The sequence below is a fragment of the Ambystoma mexicanum genome, chromosome 4p (assembly GCF_040938575.1).
Source record: "Ambystoma mexicanum isolate Mex_15411 chromosome 4p, UKY_AmexF1_1, whole genome shotgun sequence".
Taxonomy (NCBI): Eukaryota; Metazoa; Chordata; class Amphibia; order Caudata; family Ambystomatidae; genus Ambystoma; species Ambystoma mexicanum.
Window position 1 is genome coordinate 973,491,801 of NC_090927.1, and position 20,423 is coordinate 973,512,223.

General features: G+C 48.6%; 1 protein-coding gene across 2 annotated transcripts in view; it reads right to left on the reverse strand.

Moving 5' to 3' along the window:
* Positions 1-20,423, reverse strand: part of ARMC2 (armadillo repeat containing 2) — a 948,787-nt gene that overhangs the window by 661,377 nt on the left and 266,987 nt on the right. The gene's annotated exons all lie outside the window — the stretch shown is intronic.

The following is a 20,423-nucleotide window of genomic DNA, read 5'->3' on the forward strand; positions in this document are numbered from 1 at the left end:
CTGGCAGAGCTGCGTGCAGTCTGCCTGTCAATGCTGCTCATCTGAGTGACTTTTAGTTCACTGTGCCCCCCTGGATTGTGGGAGTTAGGTGTTTGGAGTCTGGGCTGCAGGTTACAGCATGGTGGTGGGACGAGGACAAAAAGGAGTGCAGAGGAGAAAGCAAAGAGTGAGAAAGGAGTGGAGGAAGCGATGAGCAAGTCGTGAGAAATGAACCACTACATCCAGCTCTGACCAAATCGCTAAGATCGAAGTTAAAGGATTCCTCCTTGAAAAGAACGGTCTCCAGCAGGCGACTATATGCAGGGGATAATGGTACCAGAGCTACTCAGTAGAGGAGCACCATGGATGAAGAGAGCACCAATTTGAAGCATTTTTACATGCCTTAATATGCCGTGGTATGATCTGCTATATATGTGGTTTCAGGTGTGTCTGCCCATTGAGGTCTCCTGGCACTAACCCACTCAAATTTTGCATTCCAATATACAATATGCATACCAAATAAGCCACCCACATAGGGCAATTGAACAGCCCTTGGTAACAGAGAACAAACATCAGAACACTACACCTCTACATCCAAATTCCATACTGCACCCCATGCCAATGCATCCCTAGCATCATGTGCACACAAGGCTCCACTTCAAACACAAATGCCTCTATGCTCTTGATACAGACACCTAGAAACTGCCCTACCCCCAACCCAGCACCCAGAGATCAAGGTACTTTTGGTCTGCATGTATCAACACAACAATGTTATCTTGCGTTTTCCCCTCTCTTGCGACTAATCTCACCCATTCTCCCTCTCTTTCAGATTCACCAGAGCACCTGGAGACCATGCAAATGGCAGTGGAGTGCATTATAAAGCCCAATAACAACACATTTTAGAAGGACATTACTGAAGGGCTGCAATTGCTTGAGCACCAGGAGTTTCCATCAGGCGATAGAAATTATTTTAGTTTCGTAAACCGTCCCATCATGCAAAAACACCCAAACAAGGCTTTTAATAAGGTTGTGTGATATGATTGGTAAAGCATCTACGATAATGAAATTCCAGCCGTGAGAAAGATGTGTGATCAAGATGATATATTGTTTTCTTTTCCAAAGAGGGGGTATTATGGACTGGTGGGATATTCGGGAAAACCTACTAAAGTACTGTTCGATTTTAAGCAGCAGTCTTACTCGTCAAGAAAGGAGACAGAGTGACATAGTTAATATGTGAACAAATCCTCCACCATGAACAGGAGAATTTCGGCTAGATGCAACATGGGTCTAGAGGATATGGAGAAAGTCCTCTGAACATTAAATATGCAATGAAATGTTAGAATCTGATTTTTGGTATAGCACAACAAAGTGACTCTCATAATAAAGCCCCATCATACAATCACACCCAAACAAGGCTTTTACTAAGGCTTTGGGATACTATTGGTAGAGCGCCTAGGATTATAAAAATCCAGTCATGCAAAAGATAAGTGACTAAGAGTGATGTATAGTTTTCTTTTCCAAAGAGGGTGTGTTATGGACTGGTGGGATATTCGGAAAACCTACTAAACATTTCAAGGATGTAGAAGAAAGATTCACTGAGGACTATTACAAAGGAAACGTCAAGGTTGTATTGTTACATTTTAACCAGCAGTCTTACTCGTATATGTGAACCAATCTTCAACGATGAACAGGAGATCTCAGCTAGATGCAACATGGGCCTAGAGAATATGGAGAAAGTCCTCTGAACTTTAAATCTTCCAAGGAATGCTAACATCTGATTTTTGTTATAGCACAATAAAGTGATTCTTTTTTCAAGAATCCTTTTGACTAATTCACTACATGTAAAAAGGAGGAAAAAGGAAAGAATATCCTTTGCAGGGAAAAGTGTTGTTTATATTATGTAGACCCAAATCTAAAAGGCTATGGACAACCACGATATCAATGATTGGTACATCAACTCCAACAAACAACTCTAATGGACATGGCCCACTCATGTCGAACAGCTGTATCTTTCAGAATGGCCAAAACAGTCTGTGCCAAAGGACCAGGTGAAACAATGTTCCTAGAATGCACCATTGCAGCCGTTGCCTCTGACAGATGTTCTCTTCGAGAAAAGAGCTTTGGGCATTTTGGACTTGCTACAAGCATCTAAAAAGTGCTTTTTGTGTATATTTCAGTGATAATGTACGATGGCAGCAGATCTCATTAAGCTTTCCAGCTATATTTCAATACAACCCATAACATAATCAAGGTGTTGATACACTACTTTACTCGGATCGAATTCCTGAACAAAATCTGGACGGATAGTATGGTGTATGTATCAAGATTTTAAAAGCGCAGAGTTCACCCGAAGGGGCATCCTGGAGCTACAGCTGCTAAGCACACACCAGAATGAAGGACGAAGAATTAACAGTCAGCCTAACCAGGTCAGAGGGTAGTTTTAAGGAGACTGAAGAATAGAGTGCTGATAGGTGAGTGTACACGAGACAGGTAGTAGTAGTACAGCCCACAGTCGTGCATTCCACAGTCATGCAGCTAGCATTGAAAAGGATCTTGCACCATACCGTGACAAACGGAAGGTTGGAACTATTGCCCGACCCTGTAGAGCTGCTCTAAGAGCCCTGGAGGGTTCACAGAAATGAATCAATCGCAGACAAAATGTGGTCCTTTGCGTTCGAGAGTTTGATGCACCCTACAGATTGCTTTTAATGTACTGATGGCTACCGGAAATCACGACAGCAGAGACACCGCATGAAGTGGCAAACCAGACCACGGTTGGTGCCTATAGGACCTACAGTAACACCAACACAGGACCCCAAGCCCCTGGACACGCAGACGGCGAGAGGCCCCACTAAGAGTCAGAGTGCATAAATTGAAAGAAACAGCAGCAGCTGAGGCCATGGGAGGACATAATCCATTCGCGTCACGAAACAGACACCACACGATAACTCTCACCATAGACCCCTGCTGGCATCATAGCCAAGTACGGACTATGCCTGAGGCGCCAAAAACCATATTTCTGAGCACCTGAAGAGAAACACACAGCAACGTCAAGATGGCGAATAAGCAGACCAAGGGAAAGGGCAAACAACCCACGCTGGAAGAATGTGCTAGAACACTGAAAATGTCAGAAGAGGCCAGAAGTAAGGAGAAGACCCCCGCCGCAGATACCGCCTTGGGGAACAAAGACGAGCAGATCCTGGAAGCAATTGCGGACCTGAAACTAGCATGGGAAACTAAACTGTAATCGGCCATGGTCCAACTGAAGGCCGCACTGGAACTTAAAGTGGGCGCAGTACAGGAAGAGGTGAATCTCCGCAGGCAAGATGTCAGAACGCTGGCAGAACGCACGGGCGAAGTGGAAAAAGAGATGGCCCCGAACACAGCAGCATGTGCGTCTCACAAATCAGAGATTCACATCTTAGAACAACGTGTGAGTAATCTCGAAAATGGGTCAGAAGAACCGGAGGGACGTGCCCGGAGAAACAACGTACGTATTGTGGGACTACCGGAAGGAGCAGAGGGATCAAACCCCACGGACTTCATTGAAACAATGCTGCTGCAGGAAATAACGGGAGGGGTGTTGACCCAAGGATTTGCAGTGGAACGGGCACATAGGGCCTTAACGCGGAGGCCACCACCAGGGGCCCCACCAAGGCCAAATATTGTCAAAATCCTGAACTATCGAGACAGGAAAAGAATTTTAGCATTTTTTCAGAAAGGAGGAACGATACAAAGGGCATCAGTGAATATCACGGCATACCCGGATTATACACTGATGGTACAAAGATGGCGCATGAACTATGGTGCAGTGAAAAGACGGCTGCGGGAAGCAGGTTATAAGTACATGCTGATATACACGGCGAAATTGAAGGTGTACCACCAAAACAGAGCATTGTTCTTCGACACCCCAGAAGAGGCGTCAGATTGGCTTGACATGCAGAACTGCCCATCGGAGACTGGCACCCAGAAGGAAGGCGGCGCAGATAAGTAACATAGAAGCTGCAGTACCTAAAGTGCTGCAGACTCAGACATTGGGACTTGAATATAAGACAGGGCGTAGGCAGTTGTGACTTTTGCTACATAGGCTGCATTGATAAGGATACTTAGGCACAGAGATATAGTGTAAATTGCAGGAGCCCCATGGAACCCTGCTCTTATACCCCCGTGAATAGATTAGTTAGGATACCGATAGGTCTGTAACAACCTGCTGGGTTCCTGATCTCGTCAACCCGAGATAGGACCAAATGAGGGAGAACCCGAGATCCAGGTATGGAGCTGGGCACCAGTTGGGAATGGGTAGGGTGGGGAGGAGGGACGGAAATGTGTGCAGTAAACAAAGTTGGGGGAAACGGGATGGGGGTTAGTTGGGGAGTTAATGTTGAATTTAGATGAGGAACAAGCCCATACTCATGCCAAACTAAGTTGGAGAGAGGAACAGTGAGGGGGTGAGGGGGAACAAAATATGGATGGCATTGGGAAGTCTCAGAATCGTAACTTGGAACGTGAGGGATCTTAATAGCTACTTGAAGAGGAACAAGGTAATGATGCCTTTGAGGAGGCAGAAAGTAGACATAGCATTACTACAGGAAACCCACCTCACCAAAGATAAACTTGAGAAGCTCAAGAAAAAGTGGAGATGGACCGCCATGAGAGCAACATATTCAGCTTATGCCAGGGGGGTGGTTACCTGGGTAGCACCTCATTTGCCATTTCAGATGCTCCAAGCCACGGTGGAGCCAGACGGGAGGATTATAGTAATACGGGGGCTGTTGGAGAACAGAGAATTGATCATAAACACAAGACCAAGACACAGCGGCCTACTTTAGGACCCTATATGGCAAAGTTAGCCCCTTCTTGGGAAGTACGATTATGTAGGGAGGGGATTTCAACAACACACTATATGCCAAAATGGATAGGTCTAATATGAAACTAGATAAACCCACCCCCGCCGCAAAAGCACTACAGGCCTTGTTGAGAGAGTTTGGGCTACAGGATATCTGGAGACAGCAACACCCAAATGATAGGCACTACTCCCACTAAGCAGCCCCACAAAACCTATACACGAGACTGGACTATATGTTCACTGCCTCCAAACTCGCGGGCGAAATGGTGGGCTCGGAATATAAGGCAAGAACGCTATCAGACCACTCCCCCTTGGTGGTGGAGTGGAGACACCAGCCCCCCAGAGCAAGAATCCCAACATGGAGGCTTAGAGCCGAGGCCCTATGGGACTCGGGCTTCCGAGAGGATTTATGGGAAGAAATTATCGAGTACTTTGTAACTAACACAGGGAGTGTGAAGTCAGAAGAAACTATGGGAAGTGTTTAAAGTGGTTGTAAGAGGTGCAGACATATCGAAATCTAGAGGGTTCCAAGGGGGCATAGAGCGAGAGCTACAAGAGACTGAGAAGGAATTGGAAGCAATGATGCGGCAGGAGGGCACCTCACAGGAGGATACCGAACAAGTGAACCAATTACAGCAAGCCAACAGGGAGCTCTGGGAACGACTATGCAAATTGAATTATAAGAAATACATCGAAAGGCAACAAGCACGGCGGGACAAAATAGGGAGGCTGTTGGCATGGCTATATAAAAATGAGACACTGAGAACGGTAATCAGAGAGATAACGGGAGAAGGGCAGATCTGGAACACCCAGGAGGGAGTGAATGAGGGGTCCTTAGATTTTACAAACGCCCCTATGAAGATACAGGGGAGGAAGCAGGGCAGGAGACACTGGAAACATTAGAAGACATAGGATTACCCAAATTAAATGAGGAGGAAAGGGAGAACCTGGAGGCCCCAATTACATTAGAGGAACTTGAGACAGTTGTCCTGCACTTACCCACCTGTGAGGCCCCGGGGCCAGACGGGCTCCCCAGTGAATTTTACAAAACTTATAGGCAGGAAGTAAACCTCCCCCCTGCTGACCATGCTAAATGAGGTGTTCGAAAGGGGAAGGCTGCCGGAATCCCTGAGCGAAGCAGTGATTGTTCCGCTTCTGAAACCCGGTAAGCCAAGCACAGACTGCAGGTCATACAAACCCCTATCCATGTTAAACCAGGATAGCAAAATCCTTACGGCCGTGCTGGCAAATAGGCTAAAAAGGGTAATTAATAAACTCATACACCCTGATCAAACCGGATATGTCCCGGGAAGGAACATAACCGACAACCATAAGAGACTCCACCATATAATAGAACAGAGAGCGAGCTTGGTGAAATGGTAATAGTCTCGCTGGATGCAATAAAAGCCTTCGACTCCGTGAGGTGGCCGTGGATGATGGCGGCCCTACAAGAATATGGGATAGGACCTGGGTATCTGAGGTGGGTGGAGATGGTATACAGCTCCCCAATAGCTAGGGTCAAAACAGGCGTGCTTATCTCGGAAAAATGGCAACTTAGCAGAGGCACAAGGCAGGGCTGCCCCTGGTCCCCCATGCTATACATACTGGCATTAGAACCATTAGCAATCAGCTTCAGACAACAATACGGGGAGATAGGCATCCACAGGAAGGGGGGACCGCACATGATATCACTGTACGCTGATATGTTGCTATACCTGCGCTTCCCAGAGGAAAACTTGCAGTATGTCCTGGAAGTGATGAAACACTATGCAACCCTTTCGGGCAAAGCAGTAAACCCTAAAAAATCTAGCATGTTCCCTTTGGGAAGATATAGGGGGTCCCCACTGGGAAACCTACCTGTCTTGCAGATACCGTGGCAGACTACAACATTTAGATACTTGGGGATTGATATAGATCATAAGGCCGCAGATGAATATAAATACAATATGGAGAAGGCAGTGGAGGACATCAAGAACAGCATGGGGTTCTGGGCGAAACTCCCCCTGGCCATGGTGGGCAGGGCAGACTTGCTTAAGATGGTGGTCCTGCCCAGGCTGTTACACTTTTTTTTACGAACATTCCATACATGCTCCACATATGCTTTTTCACGAAACTCCAGAGCCTATGCAGGGGCTTCATATGGCATCATTCCAGAAACAGGGTAGCCCTATGGAAGCTGCAGAACGTGTATGATAGAGGGGGCATAAACCTGTCGAATTTTGCGATATATCACCTGGCAGGGCAGCTTCAGTACGTGGCCAGATGGCTGTCGGAAGAAGAGACAGCAGAAGCAACATTGCTAAGCAGTGACTGCACTCCATTGTTTCTAAGGGAACTAATATGGCTGCCTAAATCAGAGATGCAGGGACGTGCGAGATTGCTGGAACTAGGCTGGAAAAAATTCCACAAAGCATGCCAAGTGGTGGAAAACCCAACTCCGTGCTCCCTGCAGGTACCTTTGGTAGTGCTATGCAGCGAGGACACGCAAATGATAAGAGGGATCTGTAAATTCTGGGAACCGATGGGCCTGGTGACCCTCAGAGACATATGGCAGGAAGGGGAGATACTAGATTTTCAAGAGATAATGGAAGGCACCGGGGTTCACCCAGGACAACACATTACATATACCAGAATCATCAAACGAGTGGGAGAAAAGTGGCCTGCAGCAGTATTAACAGAACAACCCGATGCAGTCATTGAAACGATGTAGGATATCTCGGAGGGCGGGCACGAAATATCCAAAATCTACAAATTATTGATGTCCAGAGTGGGCAAGGAGCTGCTCCCGCTGAGGCAGGAGTGGGAGGAGGAGGTGGGAGAACCTATGCAGGATGGGCAATGAGAAAGAGCCCAGAGGTACCACAAGAAGGTGTCCCGGAATGCGCGGCTGCAGCAGATCCAGCTGTGCATCACCCACAGGGCATACATGACCCCCAGTAAAATCGCCAGGTTTGGAAATACAGTGATACAGAAATGCCCCAAGTGCGGGCAGGTGGATGCCGGGATGATTCACATGTTCTGGCCGTGCCCGGAGGTGGATAGGTTATGGGAAGAGGTTAAACAACGCCTGGCCCAAAAGGGGATCAAGTTGGAGGTGGAGTCAGTATGGGCATGCATGTTGGGGGGGATTTGCTAGACCACGTAATTTAAAGCACATTAGCAAACTGAAAGACCTGGCTTACATCCTGGCCAAACGGAGAATAGCTATGGGCTGGAAAGCAGCCCAAAGACCCAGACTAGAGGTGTGATGGTATGATCTCCTAAAGTGGGCAGAGGCTGAGATGATGGCATGGTACGAAGCACTCAGCAGGGGATGGGAGGGGAGGAGGAAAAAGGACCCCTGGTAGCATGGAGGCAAATGGTAACTGCGATGTCGGGACTTCCCAAGGTCGAATCCAGTGAAGACGATACGCCTGTATAAAATAGAGGAGATAAACCCTAAGTAACGAATCTTAAGGCATCGAAGTAGGAGCTCGAGTTAAGGGGATAGGAGAGGGGAGGACTGTGAAGCGTAACATGTGAATGTAAGACAAGATGTGCATTTATGGAAATGTCCTATATGTTGGTTAAGTTTGATGTGTTGTTTAAAATTTTAAAAAAAATTAAAAAAAAACTTTATAAGGATGGCCAAAGGTGTCTTTTCAAACAATGATTCCACAAGAGTAGTATACATGTCCCTCACACACAACCCTTTCCTGAGGATAACAAAAAGTGTCTCTTCCAAATAATGATTCTTCAAGAATAGTCAAAATATCTCTTTGCACAATACATTTTTTCAGGAGGGTTTCCTGGTATGCTCCCCTACCAGGAAACCTAGGTTTTGCAGATCCCCTGGTATATTTTCTTGCTAGGTGCCCTTCCTCTCAAAAGTTCATTGCTTAATGTGCTTCTCACACCAGGGCTTCTCAAATTGTTCTCCTCCTTATATCCTAAATGTATTAACTGGTATACTGTCCTTCTGGGTTTTATATATCCCCTGGTACACTCTCCTGTCAGGTATCTTCTTCTCAAAGGCTCACTGCCTGATGTGCTTCTCTTACCTGGATGTTTAACAATGTTCTCTTTCAGTATAACACAACTGTATTCCTTCACTGTTTATTCTCCATTTACTTTAGGCACTATTTGTTCCAACTTCCCCCATAATGACATCTCGCTCAAGTTCTCTCTGTTAACTTCTTCACTGACTTCCATTTGCTTGTGGCAATGCTTGTTCCAACTTTTCCCCAATTCGACATCTCAAATATGGATACTTGTACAGATTTTGCCCTTCAACTTCATCATTAATGTTCATTTGCTGCCGATAGTATTTACGCCAACTTTCCCCATATTGACTTCTCTTGGGGACTTGTGTAAATTCTGGTTTTCTAATTCACTCGGTTGGTACTCAAAACAAGTTTTTAACAGTTTGTCTGCCTTTTGGCACACCCTGGGGCTCCCAAGACCTATGAGCAGACTCTCTGGTGTTTGATGGCATTTCCGAATCATGGCACGTTGATGCAGTTATGTTTTTACCCTGGGAAGGCTTCCCCGGCTTTGTAGACCGCATTCAGTTCTCTCTCACAGTCTGTGCTCCTTTGCCTGTAGAACTGCCACTATTCCTCAAGACTGTGTCCCCCACAGCCTTGCTGCTGCTGCCGGCCTTCCCGTGGTTCCTCCGGGGCACCCGCTGTGCTTCTACCAGACTCACGTCTCTCTGGTAGGTAACGCTCACGTGCGGTTGCTTGGAAGTGCTTGTCTCTCTTCGCTTCCATGCGTCTGCTGCTGCCTCTGGTTCTGCTTAGCCCGCTCTGCATCTCTCTCCTCTGACTTCACTCTCACTCTCCAATTGAAGGTGTTCAGCATGTTTAAATGTTCTGCGCAGCTGATTTCTATTGAAACAAGTCTGCGCGTTCCACTTGGTGTTCCCTTCAATACACATTGACACCTTTCTCCCCTTTATCGTCTCAGTACTTGAGGCTTTATGGGATTAGGAGTTATACTGCTGTGAATTATTATTTAAATCAAAACCACCAGAGACATGAGATGTTAAGTGAATATTATGTGTAGATGAAGTATGAATGATATTCTGCTTAGATGGTATTGCAGGAAGAGATTTCTGGATCTTACAATTGGTGACAATAAGACATCAGGAATCTAGGAATCATAGGGTCCTCTTCATGTGGAAGGGAAGAATACCTGGTCTCTCGTAATGTAGTCCCCTCTTCTCCCTGACAGCCATCTCCCCCCATGTGATCCTCCCTCATACTACCACCCCCAGGGTCAGGATCAGATAGCAGCTGCCGTCCCCTGGCCACATGGAAGGAGATTTTAGGCTGGGGAACGGCGATGACTCCACCGGACTCATCACAGATAATTCAAAAAAGCTTATTGTTGAACAGAACTATGCCATGTAGTTAGGGTAGGCGTGCTGCTACGAATTGGGGACAATCAAAGTTAACCAAAGATCGGAAATTCCAACTTGCTTAAGGACTTTAGTCCATTACTCTGTCTCTTTCTTCACTTAGACTCTGTCTCCTGATGGTAAAATGAAAGTCTGTAACAGTTTGTGGAGTTCCAATTGTCCCCTGCATTTATTTGTTGGCTGAGTGGTCACTTAGTCATTTCCTGATCAGAATGTTGGTCTCTTCCATCTGTCTGGGCACAAGGGTCACTGGGTCGAAGATCACAGTTAAACTAAACTGCGGTAAGGCAACTCTGCTGGCCTGGATATAGTATGGTGCAGGTCAAGGGTAATTGGTGGCTAATTCTGCCACAGACTTTGCTGGCACTGGTTTGACAGACAACAGATCCACTGAATACCCCAGGATACCTCTTCAGTCCTCTGGCCTCTTCTACCTTCACCTTTGTTCCCCTAGTATACTTTCTGCTTATCCTCAATGGCTGCAATGATTGGGTTCACTTCACCTCTTCTCATAGCTTGCACATCCCTCCTCCTTCCCCTCTCTTTCATCAACCTTCTGCCCCTACAGTTATTTCAGTGATGTTTTGCTTTCTTTCTTTCTTTCCTTTTTTCCCCACCTCCTTTCATTTCACCGTTTCCCCCAATCTCCTTCTCTTCCAATTTTTTTTTTTTTTTTTTTTGGAGGTGCATCATAATTTATTAAACGGTCGCCATATTGGATCCGCGGACAGCCACTGTTGTCCACAGACAGCGCAGTGAGGTGTGCATGTGCTTCCGAGTCCATGTTTTTTTTTTTTTTTTTAAATATTTTATTGATTTTATATTTTAGAACAACAAACAAAACACAACACAATACAGCTGTTCATTATTTACAGAAACCACAAAAGAAAATACGAGAAAGGAAAAAGAAAAAGAAAAGAAAACTCCCCCCACCCCCCATCAAGCCAGAGCCGGCTCCCTTGTATCCTCAGTCGGGGCACCGTCAGGAGAAACATTGTCCGTAGGCACATCTTCAGAATTCTCAGAGTCGTCCAAGCCCTGTTGTGGGTTGGTCATAGAGGCCACCAATTGTCGCCAGGCCAGCAAGGGCCCTATCTCCTCCTCGCCCCCTCTAGTGACCGCTTCAAACCAGACCACGGATTCAGCCTCCGCCCACCTCATAATGTCCGCCCACCATAGTTCCACTCTCGGCCTGCTAGCCGATTTCCAGTTCATGGCAATCCTGCGTTTGGCCAGAACATATGCCAGGTCCCTCAGCTTGCTCAGGTGCCTAAAGTGTCTGGGCCTGGGGAAGATCCCAAGCATACATGACCAGGCAGATCCCACGTCCAACACCACTCCCCCACTTGCAAGCTTCATCTTGACCTCCTCCCAAAATCTATACACTTCCGGGCAGGCCCAAAACATATGTAGCAACCCAGCTTCCACCTCCCCACACCTGGGGCATTTTTTAGTAGTCGAGCCTCCGAACCGTGCGATCCTCTGGGGAGTCAGGTAGGCCCTGTGAGTAATGTAAAACTGGAGTTGTTGGAGCCGTGCATTTCTGGACACCTTTTTATGATATCCCAGGACCCTCTTCCACTGACCCTCCGTCATGAGTTCACCCATCTCCTCTTCCCAGTCATGCCTCAGTTGGGGCAACTCTTTCCCAGCCTTCGTTCTGAGGAGTTCGTATATTCGTGATATTTCATGCCCACCCTCTGAGACATCATACATAGTTTCAAGGGTGGCATCAGGATCATCTGCCAGTGCCGTCTCCGGCCATCTCTTTCTTACACGTTTCACTAGCCTAGCATGGGTGATGTACTGGCCTCTGTGCACCCCCGTTTCAACCTGCAACTTTTGAAAGTCCAGCGCCTCCCCCCTCTCCATATGCCCCCAAGCGTGGCCAGGCCCACCGGCTCCCAATGCCTGCGGACAGAGTGAAACAGTTGGGTGTCATTTTCGCACAGGGCCACCAGCGGGACCTGCCAAGATAGTGGTTCTGACTCCCCCATCAATTTCCATGTTCTATGCCAGACCTCCCATCCCAACCTCAATAGCCACCCTCTTCCCGTCAGTTTATTCCTTTGTAGCCACACCACCTCTCTCAGGAAATATGGGGCCGCATCCTCACGCAGCAACCTAGATTCCGCCGAATCTTCATCAGACAACCACCTGGCCACATACGACAGTTGTCCCGCCAGATAATATAGTTCGAAGTTAGGCAAGCCTATACCCCCCTTCTCGTACGGGTTCTGAAGCTTCCACAGGGCCACCCTATTCCTGGAGTTACCCCACACGAAGCCCCTACACATACTATGAAGTCATACAAATAGGCTTTTAGGGATCAAATACGGGACGTTCACGAAGAAGTGCAGGAGTCTGGGAAGGACCACCATTTTCAGCAAAGCCGCCCTCCCCATCATGGACAGGGGCAATCTGGACCAGAATGTCATGCTGTTCTTGACCCCCTCTATGGCTTTCTCTGTGTTATGCTTGTGCACCGCCTCAGTCCGGTGGTAAATATTTACCCCCAGGTACCTAAATGTGTCGGTCCGCCATGGTATTGGCAACACAGGCAGCCTCTCCAACGGGACGTCCCTGTACCCGCCCAAAGGGAACAGGCTAGACTTCCTGGGGTTCACTGATATGCCCGAGAGGACAGCGTAATGATCCAGTACTTCCAGTACGTACTGCAGGTTCTCCTCCGGGTAGCGGAGGTACAACAGCATATCGTCCGCATAGAGAGATGTTAAGTGACTGCCGCTGGCAGTGTTAATGCCCACCTCACCGTATTGTTGCCACAGGCATATCGCCAGCCGTTCCAGCGCAAGTATGTATAACATGGGTGACCAAGGGCATACCTGCCTGGTCCCCCTGCTAAGCTGCCAGGCATCCGAGACTGTGGCCCCAGTCTTGACCCTAGCCACCGGGCTGCTATATAACAACTGGACCCATCTGATATAACCAGCGCCCACGCCGTATCCCTGCAGGGCCGCTTTCAGCCAAGGCCATCTCACTGAATCGAAGGCCTTGACCGCATCCAGCGACACTACCGCCATCTCGCCCGTGTCATCCTTAGTATGGTCGATAACATGGTGCAGCCTCCTATGGTTATCACTGATATTCCTGCCTGGGACATATCCCGTTTGATCCGGGTGGATCAGCTTGCCAATCACTTTCTTCAACCTGTTGGCAAGCACCGCCGTGAGTATTTTGCTGTCCTGGTTTAGCAAGGACAGAGGTCTATAAGATCCACACTCAACAGCCGGCTTGCCTGGTTTCAGTAACGGAACAATCATGGCCTCACGGAGGGACAACGGGAGTTCTCCCTGTTCGTATGCCTCGTTAAACAAGGCCAGCAGAGGCTGCAGCAGCTCCTGCACATACACCTTGTAAAACTCACCAGGCAGGCCATCCGCCCCAGGTGCCTTGCACGTGGGGAGGCCCCGGATCACCACCTCCAGCTCATCAGAAGTGATAGGGGCGTCCAGTTCCTCCCGCTCCAGGTCGTCTAGGGTGGGCAGACCAATGTCTTCCAGTGTGTTCAGGATGTCCTGGCTCCTGTCCTCCCCAGTGTCCTCGTACAAACGTTTGTAGAACCTGAGGAATTCCTCGTTCACCCCATCCTGAGTGTTGCGAAGGCCACCGTCCTCACCACGGATCTCATGGATAACCACTCGGGGGACTCACTCTTGTACAGCCAGGCCAACAGTCTGCCTGGCTTGTCGCCCCCCGCGTGCAGCCTCTCAGTGTATTTCCTATGGTTCAGTCTACATAGTCGGTCCCAAAGAGCGCTGCACGCCACTTGAAGGTCTCTCATCCTAGTCTTGTCTACCTGAGTGGCATTCTCAAGACGAGCCAGGCTCTCCAGTTCCCTTTCGGTGTCCTGTAGCTCCCTCTCAATACCCCCTTGAAGTCCCTTGGATTTAGAGATCGCCGCTCCGCGCACCACTACCTTAAAGGCCTCCCACAGAGTTCCCGTAGAACGCACACTACCCGTGTTCATCTCGAAATATTCCCCGATGGCAACCCTCAGGTCCTCCCGGAAAACTTCATCCTGCAGTGCTTCCGCCCGGAGTCTCCATGTGGGGACTCGAGGCCTAGGGGGTTGGTGTCGCCACTCTACCACCAGGGGCGAATGGTCCGACAATACTCGAGCTTTGTATTCCGCCTCCACTATTTCGCCCGCTATCTCGGCAGTTCCAAACACATAATCCAATCTTGTATATGAGTCGTATGGCGCCGCATAATGCGAATACTGCCTCTCCGTGGGGTGGAGTCTCCTCCACACATCCACCAGACTCAAGTCTCCTAGCAATGTCCCGAGCGCCTTGGCCGCCGGCGACATTTTCCCTTTGGTGTCTGCGGACCGGTCAATTTTGGGATCTAAGACACAATTGAAGTCCCCACCCCACACCATCGCGCCCCCTACCAAGGGGCCAAGTTTGCCGTAGAGGGATCTAAAGTAGGCTGCAGTATCATGATTGGGGGCATACAGGTTGAGGATGTGTACTTCCCTGTTCTCCAGGAGTCCTGTTATCGCCATCATTCTGCCCTCCGGGTCCACTATCGAGTCGAGCACCCGGAACGGCACATGCGGCGCCACCCAGGTGATGACCCCTCTAGCATACGCCGAGTACGTGGCACCCACAACCTTGCCCTTCCACTTCCTCGTAACCACCTCCAATTTCTCCCTGGTGAGGTGGGTCTCTTGTAGCAGGGCTATGTCTATCCGCATCCTCTTCAGGTATAGCATGACTTTGTTTCGCTTGAGGTAGCTATTGAGGCCTCGGACATTCCAGGTAACTATGCGAAGACTATCCGATGCCATCTGTTTGGTCTGTATTCAGCCCCGCCCTCCCCACAATACCCCCTTGGTCTAACACTCCGCCGGCTCTTCCGCCCTTGATCCCCATCCCCCCCCTCCCTGTTTCCCAACTACACACCACAGCAAACAACCCCTCCCATCCCAACAAAAGCCCAGCTCCATCCCTGGATCTCAGGCCCACCCGCGTCTGGTCTTATCCCGTTTACAAGGAATAGGACCCCGCGGGGCGTCGCCGATCTAACGGCGACCTAACTAACTAGATATATTACTATTGGGGACAAAGGAAGCCTCTTGGAGCTCCCACTCAAGTGACCACGGGTGGGCACGCCCCACGGGCCAGCCAGTCAGTACCACATCATACGCATCACATATCGTACGAATGACTATATTCAAGTCCCAATGTCTCGGCCCCGTTGCCCCAGGCGGCCCAGCCATAAGCTACTTATCTTCCGTAGTCTCTGCCTGGATGCCTGATTCTTGAGGACTGCCCAGATCGTCTAGCCAGTCCATCGCCTCAGTTGGTGTTTCGAAAAACAGGGATCTGCTTCTGTAGAAGACTTTCAATTTGGCCGGGTAGAGTAGCATATAGCGAATGCCAGCTTCACGAAGTCTCCTTTTCACCGCTCCGAAGTGCATCCGACTCCGCTGTACTTGTAGCGTGTAGTCAGGGTAGGCCGTAATCTTAGCCGATCCTCTGTCAATCGTTCCCCCTTTTCGAAAGAATTCAAGAATCTTTTCACAATCACGGTAGTTCAGAATTTTCGCGATCACCGGCCGCGGGGGGCCCCGGGAGGCGGCCTCCTGGTTAGGGCCCTATGAGCTCTCTCACTGCAAACCCCTGGGTCAGTACCCCGCCGGTAATCTCCTGCAAAAGCATGGATTCCACAAATTCCGTAGGGTCTGGCCCTTCAGTTCCTTCAAGTAGGCCCACGATTCGGATATTGTTGCGTCTGGCACGTCCCTCCGCCTGCTCCGCTCTGTCCTCCAGGTTGCCCACCCGTTGCACAAGGGCATGTAGCTCCTTTTTATGAGCAGCGCAATCTGCCGTGTTCGTGGCCGTCTCCTTCTCGATGGCCCCCGCTCGTTCCGAGACCGCCCTCACATCCAGCCTAAGTAGATTCACCTCCTCCTGGACGGCACCGATCTTGAGGTTTAAGCCTTCTTGTAGCTCTTTCATGGCGAGGCCCAGCTTGGTCTCCCATGACACTTTTAGGTCCGCAATCGCCGCCAGCACCTCCTGTATCGTGCCAGGTGACTCCGCGGTCGTCGCGGGGGTCTCTTTGATCTTGCCTCCTTCCGCCCCTGGGGGGGACTTGGCGTAAGCCTCCATCGTGGGCTGTTTGGCCTTGGGTTTCACACCTCTCGTGGTCATAATGTTGTATGAGTCGGGCGAGGGCCCGTCCCGCCAGTCACCAAGGGGGAGTCACGCCACCCAACGTCCGAAGCCTGACCCACCACACCATGGGGCATCCAACACGCCCGGAGCACTCTGACCACCAGGCCCACGGTCCTGTCGTTACAGCCACATCCGTTCGGCACTCCCGCTCGCTGGGCCACCGTGCGTCCTAGGCGGCGCTCATGTGTTTTAGTCTCCGAGCAAAGGGACGCAAAGGTCCAGCACTCGTGATCGCGACACTGACTTCATGATCCTCGGTGTTCGCAACGTGTCGCCGCCATTTTGTCTTGTCTCGTCCCAGTCAATCACAATTATTTCGGTTTCTAAGCCTTCTGGACGTCCCAAACTTTCACAGGATGTAGTGGTGGCATTCACACACCTGGACATCAATTTCCAGCGTCGGCCAGCCCCCGTGGACGTACCCCTCCATCAGGATCAAAACAGGATCAGCGGAGCTCCTCCAGAGTGCAACCTCTTACATGGCCGTCCAAGCCACGCCCCTCTCTTCCAATGTTATCGACTTTTTGCACTCTTGCATCTCATCTCTCCTTCATTGCCTTTTATCTTCGACTCAATTCCTTTTCCCCAAAACCTCCTCCTTTATAGATGTTTCTTGCTGCACACCCATCTCCACTGCTGTCTTTTCTTTTTCCAACCACCTCTACTTTCAATTTTACTCTTTCTTATTCCCCCCCCCTTCTCCTCCCTTCCACGTGTCTCTCTACCCAGGTCTTTCCACTCTCCTCACCCCTCCTCTCTGTGCTTCTATGCCTTTGCCTGTCTTCCTGCGTGCTTCATCTCCCTCTCCACTTTCTTCTCCTTTCTACTCCAAATTATCATCTGCTTTATTTCGAGAACATGAACGCTTTTGTAGCAGTGCTGACCCGGCCCCCGATCCCACGAATACCAAACCCATGATGCTCAGCTATGTAAACTAACAAGCAAAGCACCATAATAGGTTTTCCATAGTCTAAATGTTTACTGTATCTGCTCCTGAGAGGTCTACATGTCCTGGCACTGATCCACTGACCCACAAATGGGTGGTATTTTTTTATTAAAGAGGGAAGGGTTGACTTATTACCCCTCTCGAATGAAAGTAGTACGGATTTATCAAAAAGAGGGTTCCAGTGTAAACAATGTAGTTACATGTTTTATTCATTCAAATAAACAGGAACTCCTTGAAGTTTGTGCAATTTGTTCAAACACTTTTAAAAGTGTATTTTGCATCATTTTGTCAATAACGTCCAATTTTACTGTGGAATGAAATACTGCCAGTAGAGAGCTCAGATTAGCACCCTATAAGGATTCCACATGTACCTAAAGATAATGCACCTATAACCATATGCATGTCTTTGGTTTCCGCACCACAAACATTGTCATACATAAAAGGATCAACTAGTTGACCCAGTTATAGCTCACAACAGATTCCTACAGATTCTATTAGGGACCCAAAGACCATATACACATTAGGGGGTATCCTCTTCAATTGATTATATGACAGGTATGTGCCCTATTGATGTGAATACTTCTTTGTGAATACTCCTGGCTCTCAGTCTGGCATTTCTAGTAGGAACTAAGAATCCCTACGGAAGGAATATATGAACACAGGTCATATGCAGAAGAAATACTTCTTCAGCACCTTTGCCTGATCAGAACATGTGGGTATTAAGTATCATTTTGGAACAAAAGCCTAATTTTAAGTTGCATTGCTGAAGCCTCCCCTGCTGATATCAGCGAGAATTCCAACATGGCAATATCAGCCCAGTCTGTTTGTGATGCTGACTGTACCTTTTGTGCATAATGGTGGCAGTGTGCCATACACTAGGCAACACATGCACATGGTATTCTGCTCTAATTGTCTTCCAGACTCCCTTGCCTCTATGCAGATGCAGTTTTTGATCCTTGGGAGACAGGACACTACCAAATATGCCGCAAGATGGTAAGAATCTGTCACATACAACCACAACATTCTTTTAAAGTGCTTCTGGGGGTTCGAAATTGTGTGGGACTTTTGCATTGGCTGGGGCCATCTTTCCTTTGTTTTAGGGTTTGGACTGTCTTCAGCTTAAATGTCCCCTAACGTATTGTGACGAATATGAGGATATTGTCTGTTCTCCCCCAGGGGAGACCTTTCCCGTGGGGCAAGGGCATTGCATCCACAGTACAATAGTCCCCTAGGGGAGGAACACATGGAGGAGAGGGAGCCCCTTATGGATTTAGGGATGACCATTCCTCTGCTTTATTAGACCCCTCCTCCTTCCCAAAGCCAAACTCTCCTTCCCTGTTCCCAATCAGTGCCATATGAAAGCAAGAGAACAAGAGGGTCTGGCCCCTCAGAGAAATAGAGAAAATACACAAGGGAACATATGCTTGGCAGTAGAGTAAAGCAAGCTATTGCAACAGCACTGCAAGTCTGGGACCCGCACCCATATGAGAGCCAAAGAATAAGAGGATTTGGGGCCCTAAGAGAAACAGGAAGGAGAGTAAGCAACATGGATGGCATTGGTCTGGCCTACACACCTCCTCTGGACCCTATGCCATTGGCTGCTTGTCTGTCTCTTCCCACCTTTCCCCCACTAGCCTAACTGTAGACTCTAATCTCAGCACCAATTGAAACTATTTCTTGCTGTGCCTCTATTTGAATGCTTTGCAGTTTCTTACCTTGCTATAAAACTCGAACTTAGGTGTGCTTTACATCTGTGCATCCTCAATTTTGTACTGCATTGTTGTGCTTTTGGGATAATTTGAAATTAGGTGTGCTTTACATCTGTACATCCTCCATGTTGTACTGCATTGTGCTTTTGGGATAATTTGAATATGTGTGTGCTTTACATCTGTGCATCCTCCATTTAGTACTGCATTATTGTACTCTTGGAATAATTCGAATTTAGGTGTGCTTTACATCTGTGCATCCTCATTTTGTACTGCACTGTTGTGCTTTTGGGATAATTCGAATTTAGGTGTGCTTTACATCTGTGCATCCTCATTTTGTACTGCACTGTTGTGCTTTCCGGATAATTTGAATTTAGCTGTGCTTTACTTCTGTGCATCCTCCATTTTCTACTCCATTGTTGTGCTTTTGGGATAATTCGAATTTAGATGTGCTTTACATCTGTGCATCTCCCCGCCGCCCTTGGCTGGTAGGCCACCTGGTGAGTTTGCTCGTGCACTGTGCAGCTTCTCCATCTGTCCCTCTCTCCTCCACCTCTATGACACTCTCCATCTCCCCCATCTATTGTAACTGTTACTCTATCACCTATCCCTCTTCTCTCACGAAGTCTGGAAGTAAAAAGTTAAAAAAATATCTCTTAGCATCTAATCCTGGCCTACCTATTGCTGACACCTATGTCAGTGCTACTTTCAGACAGACTATCACGGATATCCTCTTCTCTGTCCCTTCTCCAGACCTCTGGACCTCTCATCTGATCTCTCCCCTCTCCCCTTTTTCCTCTTCACCCATTAATGGTGGCACTAGATGGGAAGTACTCTTGGCATACTTCTAATCCTCTAAGTGCATCATTAATGTCTATCATAAGGGCACGATGATGGCCCAGGGTCCTCAATCCAATCTTGTTCTCTTTGACCGGCACCTGCTGGCCCTCATCAACTACCTACCTTCACCTGCTACTCCTTCCTCGCTCTCTGCACCTCCTTCACCACCTCTGATTGTATATCCCCCTGCACCTCGCCTCGGAAAATCTTCCAAGGTGGTGATCAGCTTCACTTAGCAACCCTGAATGGTTGCTCTGCTTTTAAACATTCTTCCGACATCTGCCTCCTTCTTGAAGACTTTGATCTCGACGTCCTCGCTCTCACCGAGACGTGGTTCAATGCCAGCTCTTTCACTGCTTTTGAATCCCTCCTCCCTGACAGCTGCAAGTTCCCCTCCAAGTCTTGGCCAAACCGATCTGGTGGTGGAGTAGCCCCGATCTTTCCCGAGTGGGTCCATACCCCTCTCATACCCACCCAGCCCTATTCCTCCTTTGAA